Raw genomic sequence first — 10,630 nt, 5'->3', positions numbered from 1 at the left:
TAAAGCTCTAAATTTATTGATAATAATTATTAGTTTTAAGTTTTATATTTAAAAAAATAAAATAAATTTGTTTACCAAAAAATAAATAAATAAAATAACTTAGTTTTGAATATGACTTATTTCTTTTTTCATAAAATATATTTATAACAAACAAACAAATTATTATTATATTTTAATTTAAAAAAATAGCATGAAGTGTATACTACTGTAAATTATTATTATTATTAAAAATACGATATATCTATGAAAAAATCGGGTTTTTATGGTATAACTCGTGAAATTAATATAAGTTGTAATTATTAATATAATATAAAAAATAAGTTTAGAAAATTTCCAATTTTTGATTGAGTTTTTATTTTATTTTTTTTAATTATATAGTATATACAATCAGAGATAAATATATACATTAATTGCCTTTCTTTATGATGTTTTCAAAACTATTTAATATAAAATTAAAAAATTTATAAATATAAACTGAAGCCAAATATGCATGACTTTTATATACCTTCAATTTTCATGAAATTATACTATTAAAAAATAAAAAATTGTTTGCGAAATACATACTGTAGTTAAACCTATAGTTAATATATATATATATAATATAAGCGTCACTAATGATAAATAACGGATTGTCTTTATTATTATTATTATTAAAGGCATAGCAATTGTTTTATTTATTATATGCTGTATAAAGATATCATATAAAATATAACATTTTATATACTAAGATAGTGTTTTTGTTAGTAAAGTCATTAAAAATTTTCGTTTTATATTTTTATTAGATTTATTGCATATTTGATGCTTCAATATATTTATGTCTTAATATAATACAGTAATATTAAAACAAAACATATATATATATATATAAAATCATTATTAATGATGAGTTTTAAATGGATTTTTTGTTGCGAAACTTATTACTTAGAAAAATATCTAAAATGTTTACTAGTTTTTTAAAAAAGATATATAACATCAGTAAATAATTATTTGTTTTTTATAAATATTAATATATTTTTCTTGTTATTAAAATATACAAATTTTAAATCTGTTTTTTTAATATAATATATAAAATTATGTTTTTATGACAATTATAAAGTGCATTTTTAATGGCAGTATATATATTGTATAATTAATTTCATAAGAAAGTGTGACTAACTTTTTTTTGATATGTTATCTCTTAGAAAAAAATAAGATAATTAATTTATTTGTTATTAAAATATTGTAGTAATTGACAATAAAAATAACCATATAAGGTCCTGTTTTTTGTCTAATATAATTAAATTATAAATAACTCATATTAAATAAAATCGGCATATTTAAAAAAACATTATGTTAAATATACAATTATTGTATTATATGTATGCAATTATAGCCGATAAATGTAATAAAATACTAATTTTGTTGTCCATTAAAATCAATTATAATAATTATATTTGTTTTTCTCTGTTTTTTTTATTTCATTCTACATTAGAAACTGTTTTTTAAAATTTTATTATCTTAATTAATTAAGTTATAAATTAATTATCATATTATAAAATGCATCACTTTATTTCGTAAGTTTATTATTAGTAGTAAATTTATAATAATATGTTTTATTCATTTTCTATAAAATGTACATTAGTTTGCTAATTGTTAAAAAATATTTATAATTCAGTAATAGATTAATTATTTACAATATATAAATTTTATTTAAAAATGTAAATTATTTTTTATGTTTAAATTAAGATATCTCACCAAATATTTAATATAATGCTAAATACCAATAGTTATAATTTATTATCAAATTATTTGTAACTATAAATACCGGTATATTAGATTAACATAAGCATTATGAGTATATTTTACAAAATACTATTTATTATATAAATACTGAATAATATTTTATAATACTGTATATAATATACTGTTATGTTAGATATTAATCAAAATATAATCTTCTATTGATTTTGATCATTGTATACAATAATCATTAAAATTACTCATTAATTAAGATTCAATGGTCTAATTTGTATTAATATACAGTATGTATTTTATTTAAATTTCATTTTAAATAATAGATATTACTAAATTATTTTTAACTTATATTATAGCAATTTTTATTCATTATTTATATCTAATATTTTTTTTATTGATAGTTAATAATATTATACTAAATATATAGAAATGTGGAATTTATTAATATAAAGATTATTATTAATAATAATAAGTAATTATCTATAGAATATGTCTTAATGTTTGTTAGAAAATATTCCAATAACTTTCAATATATCATATAAATATTAATTACATAATAATTTTATATTACAAATAGTGTTGAGAGTGAAAACATTGTATTAAAAGTACACAATTTAATAAAATACTAATATAATCATAATTAAAATAATTGATTTTATATTTATTTTTATAAAAATTATATCTAAATTAAGTTATTTTTTATTATTTATAATTAAACAATATTATATTAACTTTGTACAACTTTGTATAAACAGTATTGTATAATTTACTATATTATCTATTTATAAACATTTTCTAACAAATATAATTTTTTTATGTACAGTATGTTAATTTTAATATATTTGATAAATAATTATTTTGTTTAAATTGAATATTAATGTTACTAATTTACCAATTATTCTGTAACTAATATGTTAATGAAATCATTATGAAATTATTAATTTAATTTTTTATATATTATATATGTTAAAGAATAGTAAATTTATCTATAACATTTATTATATATAATGCACATTATCCTGTTAACAAATTTCAAATAAATAAAAAATTTGATTACTAAAATTATTATTATCTGCTTTATTTACATAATTTTTATCGATATGAAACATAATATAAAAAAATTATTATAAAAATATTATTATAAAAATATTATTAAAAAAATATTTTTTTAAAATACAATTGATGCAAATTAATATAAAACTAGGTAAATATTTTTATCAAAAATATTTGAATCGATATTATAATCTAAGACATTTATTAATAAAATAACAATAAATTAAACTACTATAACTTTATTGTAGGTTTAAAATTGTAAATAAAATAATTTAATAATATTTTTTTAATAAAAAAAACTTATTAATATCTAATTTTAAAGTAATAGTCTATAATAATAATAATAATAATTTTTATGCAAATATTTATCAAACTAAATTCTTAAAATAAAAATATAAATAAATCATAAAAATTTTAATATTAATACATAATTAATAATACTGTATACAGTAAAGTACAGGTATATTGATAAAAATTATAAATTTACTAATCAATTTAAAATTGTTTTGCTTATTTTGCATATTTTTTATTTACAACAATTGCTCCAGGTACATACAATATAATTTAATAAATATATTCTTACAATTTGTAAATAATTTTTATATGTTTGAAAAAAAAGATTTAATAAAAGTAAAAATAAAATAATAATTATTTTGAAAACAGAATTAAGTATTTTTTATGAGTTTTTTTTAATTTGTCATATTTTGTATCGGTTTATTAACTTATATTACATAAATTTATAAATATTTTTTATTTGATGTCATTACACGTGCCTAACATTACACATACATTATCATAGAATAAACAGTAATATTTGAGATAACCTTATATTCAATTTAATGCTAAGTAATCGCTTAGGTTTGGATATAACTTTGATTTTGTTTATTTGTTTAGTTTGAGTAGTAGTAGTAATATTAGTAGTAGTAATAATAATAATAGTCTATTTTATATGTATTAATAATAAGCAATAAACACTTAATCAACAAACTTGTCAAAATCAAGTTATATGATACTTATTTTTTATGCAATAAAAATAAAAATTAAATTATACTTTAGACTGATAAAGATTTTTAATTTTAGATAAATAATTCAAAGTAATATAAAGTAAATACGTTAATATGTTTACACTGACAAATACAACTAAGATAATAATAATATATTAAGACCGTATTTATTTTATATCGACAAATTAGATTGGGGATGATTCACATATTACGTTTGTAATTGGGGGATAGGGAATGTCGGCGAAAAATTAACTTTTGCTAACGAGTGAAACCTTAAGAACTTTTGCATTTAAATAATTTAATGAATTAATTTTTATCAGTTTAACAGTTTGAATAAATATATGCCTTTTTAATAGAAATAGTTTTATTTCCAGTTTTTTTGGAATATTTTATAAAATATTAATTTAAATCATTATTTTATTGTTTAAATTAATTATATTTATTAGGGATGGGGATTAGAAACATGCGAACGTGATTTTTTAAAATTACTATATGAAAACATAGGGGTAGGGGGTTATATTACTTAAAAAGCGCGAATGTAATATATGAATCACCTCTTATATAGTTAATATTAAGCGTATAAAAATATTCATTTATTTTTTATAAAAAAAATCCCTAATATATATATATATTAGGGATTACATCTCAAAAACATTTAGATAGAATTAATTTTTAATTTTATTATTGAATTATTTTTAATTTAATCGACACTAAAATATATTAATTTATTAATTTATATGTTATATACAAGAATATTACTTTTACAATATTGCTGTATTATGTCGTATAATATTATTTATATAATAAATAAACATTAATTATATCATTGTATATTATAAATTATTTATATTTTACTAAATGCTTTATTATAAAATAATATATATAGTATTATATACCTTTAAATATAATTTTTCTTAAATAATTAAATCTTGAAAAATAAAATAATAAACTAATATAATAAATACAACAATATTAAAAAATACTATTATATTAGTTTATTATTTTATAGTAATTTCGATAGTAATTGAAATATTTCAATGTTTACCAAAAATAACTTATTTTGTCCACAAAAATAATATAGTTTTCATAAATTTATTCAAACTATTATTCGTTTTTCGTGTTAAGTTAACATTATCTTAACATTTTTTTACTGATAACCACAAAATGTAATAATAATAATAATATTGATATCATTTGAATACACTCCTAATGTCCATCTAAAGTACTCTTTAGTTAAACAAAATTTAAATAATATTATGTTATTTCGTGACTTATGTAAAGATTTATGCGAACATAAAATTAATATATTTATTTGATAACTATTATGGTTTACTATAAGTAAAGTATATATGTTTTTTAAAAAAATAAAATTGTTTAATCTTATTAAAAAAAATTATTGATTAATATTGTAGATATTAGTGATACCAGTATTAATATTGACTATAGATAGCTGATAGCTAAGTAACAATATAATAATAATAACAACAACAAAAAGATTAATCTAATTTTAAGAATTTTATTTTTAATCTTATGGATAATATTAATATAAAAAACTACTAATATATATATTTTTATTAACTTTACAATATTTACTATTTATTTGATTCGATACTTTAGTATTATAAATTTTAATATGATAAATAAAAAAATTTTTTTTTAATTATATCACCATTATAAATGTATTAAACTAGATTATGTAAAATTCATAAAAAAGATTATATTAAAATTAAATATAGATAGATAATAGATAGATAGAAAGTAATATATAGATAAAAATAAATAAATAAATAGAGAGAGAGAGAGAGAGAGACTAAAGTTTTGAATTTGCAGCGCATGTATGTTATGTGGATGTCATTTGCTGGTAGAAAACAGTTGTATAAATAGTCTGTTTATATATCGGTTAGAAATTTAGTATACTATATGACTCTCTTTCTCTATCTATCTCTCTCTAGACATAACTCTACAGTGAAGTTCATATTTATAAATACAAACTCATCCAAAAACTGACAAAACCATTAATAGTTGTTAACAAAAAAAAACAATTTTATGATTATTTACACTCAAATGTGAAGTTATTTTGTGTTTCTGTGTGTGGTTTGTGGTATTGTTTATATATATATATATATATAAAGTTATATAAAAAATAAATAAACATATATTTTTATGCTTATTATTATTAATGGCTTTATTTTTTGTTTTGAAATACATGTCACAAAAAAGTGCCAAATGAAAGCCCAATATTATGTTTAAATTAAGGGCCAAAACCAATACCACCACCACATCTCTGGGGGTAATCATTGTCACACTTATTATTGGATCGACAATAATACAGCTACCGGTGCTGTTATGTGCTGACATCGGCGATAATAATCAAAAAAGTGAGCACTACTTGTTGCATAAAATATTACTTTTAAATATATTTATATAATTAGTTATTATTATTATTTAAAAAATGTTTTTGTGTAGTTTTATACAAAAATTAATAATAATAATATTTATTTCTTAATATATACTATATATATATTGCATTTATTAACATAATATTAATACAAATTATTCATATGAAAAAAAACTTTATACAAATTAGTTGAAAATTTTTTTAATGTAAAAAATATTTCCCACTGTTTTATGTAAATATTGAATGTTAAAAATTAATTTTCTTAAATTTTTCTTATTATTATATTATATATAATAGTATATTTGATATAATGCATTGTTGTTATTGTTTTTATTTAATAATAGAATAATGTTAAATATATTTTTATTCAATTTATATATAATAAGATAAGTGATAATCACTGTAATACAGTATTTTTAGTTTATTTTTATTTTTTTTTGAGGGAAGCATTTGGTTTTACTTGAATGCATATTATATTATACCAGTACTGGCCATACAAGTGATTGAATTCCCCCCAGAAATAGCACTTTCTTGTAATACATTAGTTATCCAAATGTATTGTCTAATGCAATGAAACGCCTGTTTTCTGCTGTAAAAGCAAACACACACTAGTAATGTCATTTGCAACGAAAGTCTCTCTCTCTCCCTCTCTCTCTCTCTCTCTCTCTCTCTCTCTCTCTCAAACACACACACACACACACACTTACCCACTCACCCACTCCCTCACTGACCACATACACAAACACACATTTTGTCCATAAATTTATTGGGTATACTATACTTATCCAGTGATTTGTTGTCTACTATAACCTTAAAATCATTTATTTTTTTGTTGATACCCAATAACTCTATGAACTTTACATATGTTATACCAATTGATAAATGTGTTTACGTGAGGTTTGCTCATCAATATTCAAAATACGTACGGATTTTGTAAGATTTTTGTAGTTGTTTTTGTTAATCAATAAATCTCAACAAACTGTGAAACATATATATGTTTTTATGATAAACTATTATAATTTTATTTTGTTGTCATTTATTTTAATTTTATTAAATTAAAAATTTAAACTTAAAATCAATATAAGCAACAAATAACAAACAAAAATTCAAACTTTATTTTTTTGTACAATAATACAAAAATTTATATATTTATCACTTTGACATACAATTATTTATTTAACATAATGTTGAACGCATTAGTTTTTAGAAATCTATAATACAATATATATATATTTATCTATAAATAAATTTATAGCTATATATACTGTCTATAAATGCATGTCATTTAAGTTGCCATTTATCTGTTAATAGCAATAAAAGTATTAAATATTTAAGACATGATTTATGAATTGTTTCACTTTTTAATGACAATTTCCTTAAAAGTTTCCGTCTCTTTCTCTCTAAAATAATGTCAATATTGTTTTCAAATAATATTCAATATATTTATTCAACTAATTTTTAACATAAATCTAAAAATAACTAAAACTATTTTTAAAATAAAGTTTTTCATAAATTGAAGTCCAAGTTAAATTTGAAACAGTTAAACTTTAAATAAATAAATATAACAATATTTATATTAATAGTTAAACTATAAGCAATTATGTTTTTAATATAGTAATTATTATTTTCTAACTATGTATTAATTTAATAACAAAACTATTGTTATTAAATAAAACTAGTAATAATTATTATATCAAAATTCTTATACTATTTATTAATTTAAATAAATAGAAAATAATAATAAAATAATAAATATTTTCAATTATATTTACATTTATCATATTAGGTACCATCGCTTATAACTTATAACCCAAATAAACTAATGATTATATTATGAATCATAATTTATGATATAATATAATGATTGTCCATTTATTGCTATAGGATTCCTATTAATCATTTAGTATTACGACTTTTTTTTTATTAAGTGTATTAAGATTATGCAAAAGTTTGTAAAATTTTGTTTTTATTATTTACTACAAATTTTGTTGTACATTATATTAATTAGAAATCATAAAGATTTAATAGATGTATTAATAGTATCCAATTGCTAACTATTATAGTTAATCTGAAATTCTATTTTAAATAAAATTGATTAAATTATTTATGTTAATGGAAATCTAACGATATATTTAGATAAAATTTATACTATTTTCCATTAATAAATATAATTAAAAATGTACAATCATTATAATTTTATAATATTATTAATTTAGGCATAATAGGGAAATAATATACAAAAATGAGATTATAGTTATATATATAATCATTTTAATGTATATATAATTAATATAGATTATAATTATTAAAAAGCTAATTAAGAACATTTTAATAATATATAGTATTTATATATATATACAATTTTAAAAATAAAATTAATGACATTAAAAACATATAATAAATAATTTTATTAAAATTTATCTAGAACAATTATATCAACACAAAAGTTTATTATTGTAAATATATTTTTCTCAAATAAATCACCATTTTTCATGAAATTTGCTTAATTAGCTAATTATATATTTCCTAGAGATTTAAAAAAAATTATTTATATATGACTAAACAAAATCATTTAAGAGGATTAGATTTGAAGTTATAATATTAAATATAAATTTTATAATACAATTGAAAACATAAGTGTAGTTTTGTGATTAATTTGAAATAATAATAATAATAAACATCTATTACAATATCATTAAAATAATATAACAAAATTTGTAATTTACACAAATAAAATTATTTATATTTTTGCACAAATTTCTATTTATTTCTTAAATAATTTTAATTGCTCATTAAAATTAATTTTATTAATATTATTTAATCAAATAAATAATTATATCTATAATTATCATAATAACATTTGTTATGTATTTAATAAATGGAATAATTTTTTTTAAAAAACATATGAATTTAATATTATTTAAATGTAATTTTACTTAAAAACTTTAAATCTTAAATAACTTCTGATTAATTTCATTAAACATTTAGAGACAGAAATAATTAAATTTTTGGGTAATAATTTAATTAATTCAATAATAATAATATATAAAAAACATTTATAATATCTCAGATAATTTATCTGTATTTATAAATATATGTGTTGTAAATATCAAAAATAATAAAATCTAATAAATATAATTACTATTTTATATCGTTGGTCTATTTGTATTTTATAATTGTTTATTTTGTATATATATTAAAATTAATATATTTAAAAATTAATTACAAACAAAAGTAAATTTTATAAATTTTATTAACTATCAAACGATAACATTAATCATAGTCAAAATCGAGCCCACAATTTAAATAAAATAAAATATAAAATATTTTATGTTTAATGCAATATCTGTTATAATATTATTGAACTTTAGGCTATTAATTAATTATATATAAACATTTTATGTGAAATAATTTTTTTGTTTAAAACTATTGATTTATACAAATTATATTATAATTCAGACAATTATTCATTGAAAATATTTGCTGTGCTTTAAATTAAAAAATTTTCAAAATAAATTTTTTGAATTTTTGTATTAAAAAAAATCAAAAATAATTTATCATTACAATGACTAATAGTTTTATATTATATTGCATTTTTGCTATTTTTTATTTTTAGTTCAAAATATAAAGTATTATATAATACTAATTTTAAATATTCAGATAATTACAAAAAAATTTTACAAAATATTGCTAATTAATTTTAAATATAATTAAAACTTAATATAGTAAAATTTAATTAACTTTATAAAATGTATTTATATATTTTGTATTTTATTAAGTATAAAATTTTTATTTTTAGCAATATTTTTTAATATAAGTATAATTTCTATTATTTTTAAATCATTTTCTATTATTTATTACATTGTAATATGTATAGTATGTAAAGTGTTTACTGTATAATAAAAAAAGTTATAAAAATATTTGTTAAATAAAACTAATAATACAACAAATATAATACAAAGATATTTATGAATATTAATTAATTATTTTTCCAGATATATTACTAATTAATTCAATAAAATGCAATTGAATTTAATTAAACTAATATTATTAACATAACAAACAATTTTTGTTTCAGAAACTATTGATTCACATTTAGAGACAACCTTTGATAGAGGTATCGGTGAACCCAATCCTCCATTTGTTTTGGAGACTAAACGTGCGCTTTGTTTGGATGAAAGTGTGATTAAGTGTAATAATTCAGTTGATCTTTGTTTTCACTCCAATGCCAAATGTGATGGTATTAGTGACTGTCCCGATGGTTATGATGAAAATGTGTCACTATGTGGTAAGTGATTGACATAATTTTTTTTTATTAATATTACTAACATATTAAATTGTAATAAAATTAATTAATAATTAACCTATCATTATATAAATTTATTTTTTCCTAATGTCTAAATTGTGTATGTGATTTGAATATAATAATTATCATTACATT

At 17.0% G+C, this 10,630-nt stretch overlaps 1 protein-coding gene across 1 annotated transcript in view; it reads left to right on the top strand.

Annotated features, from left to right (window-relative positions):
* The first annotated feature begins 6,054 nt into the window (after window positions 1-6,054).
* The window catches only part of LOC128955992 (G-protein coupled receptor GRL101-like), a 56,893-nt gene continuing 52,317 nt past the window's right edge, over window positions 6,055-10,630 (top strand). Inside the window, exons 1-2 of the mRNA XM_054301673.1 lie at window positions 6,055-6,169; window positions 10,268-10,477. The gene's annotated coding sequence lies outside the window, so the exon portion shown is untranslated. The remainder of the gene's footprint in view (window positions 6,170-10,267; window positions 10,478-10,630) is intronic.

Source organism: Oppia nitens, unplaced genomic scaffold (genome assembly GCF_028296485.1).
Source record: "Oppia nitens isolate AA-2021 unplaced genomic scaffold, nextdenovo-longstitch-racon4-pilon3 scaffold2_pilon_pilon_pilon, whole genome shotgun sequence".
In the NCBI taxonomy this organism is placed as follows: domain Eukaryota; kingdom Metazoa; phylum Arthropoda; class Arachnida; order Sarcoptiformes; family Oppiidae; genus Oppia; species Oppia nitens.
This window is presented reverse-complemented; position numbering and strand designations above follow the sequence as displayed.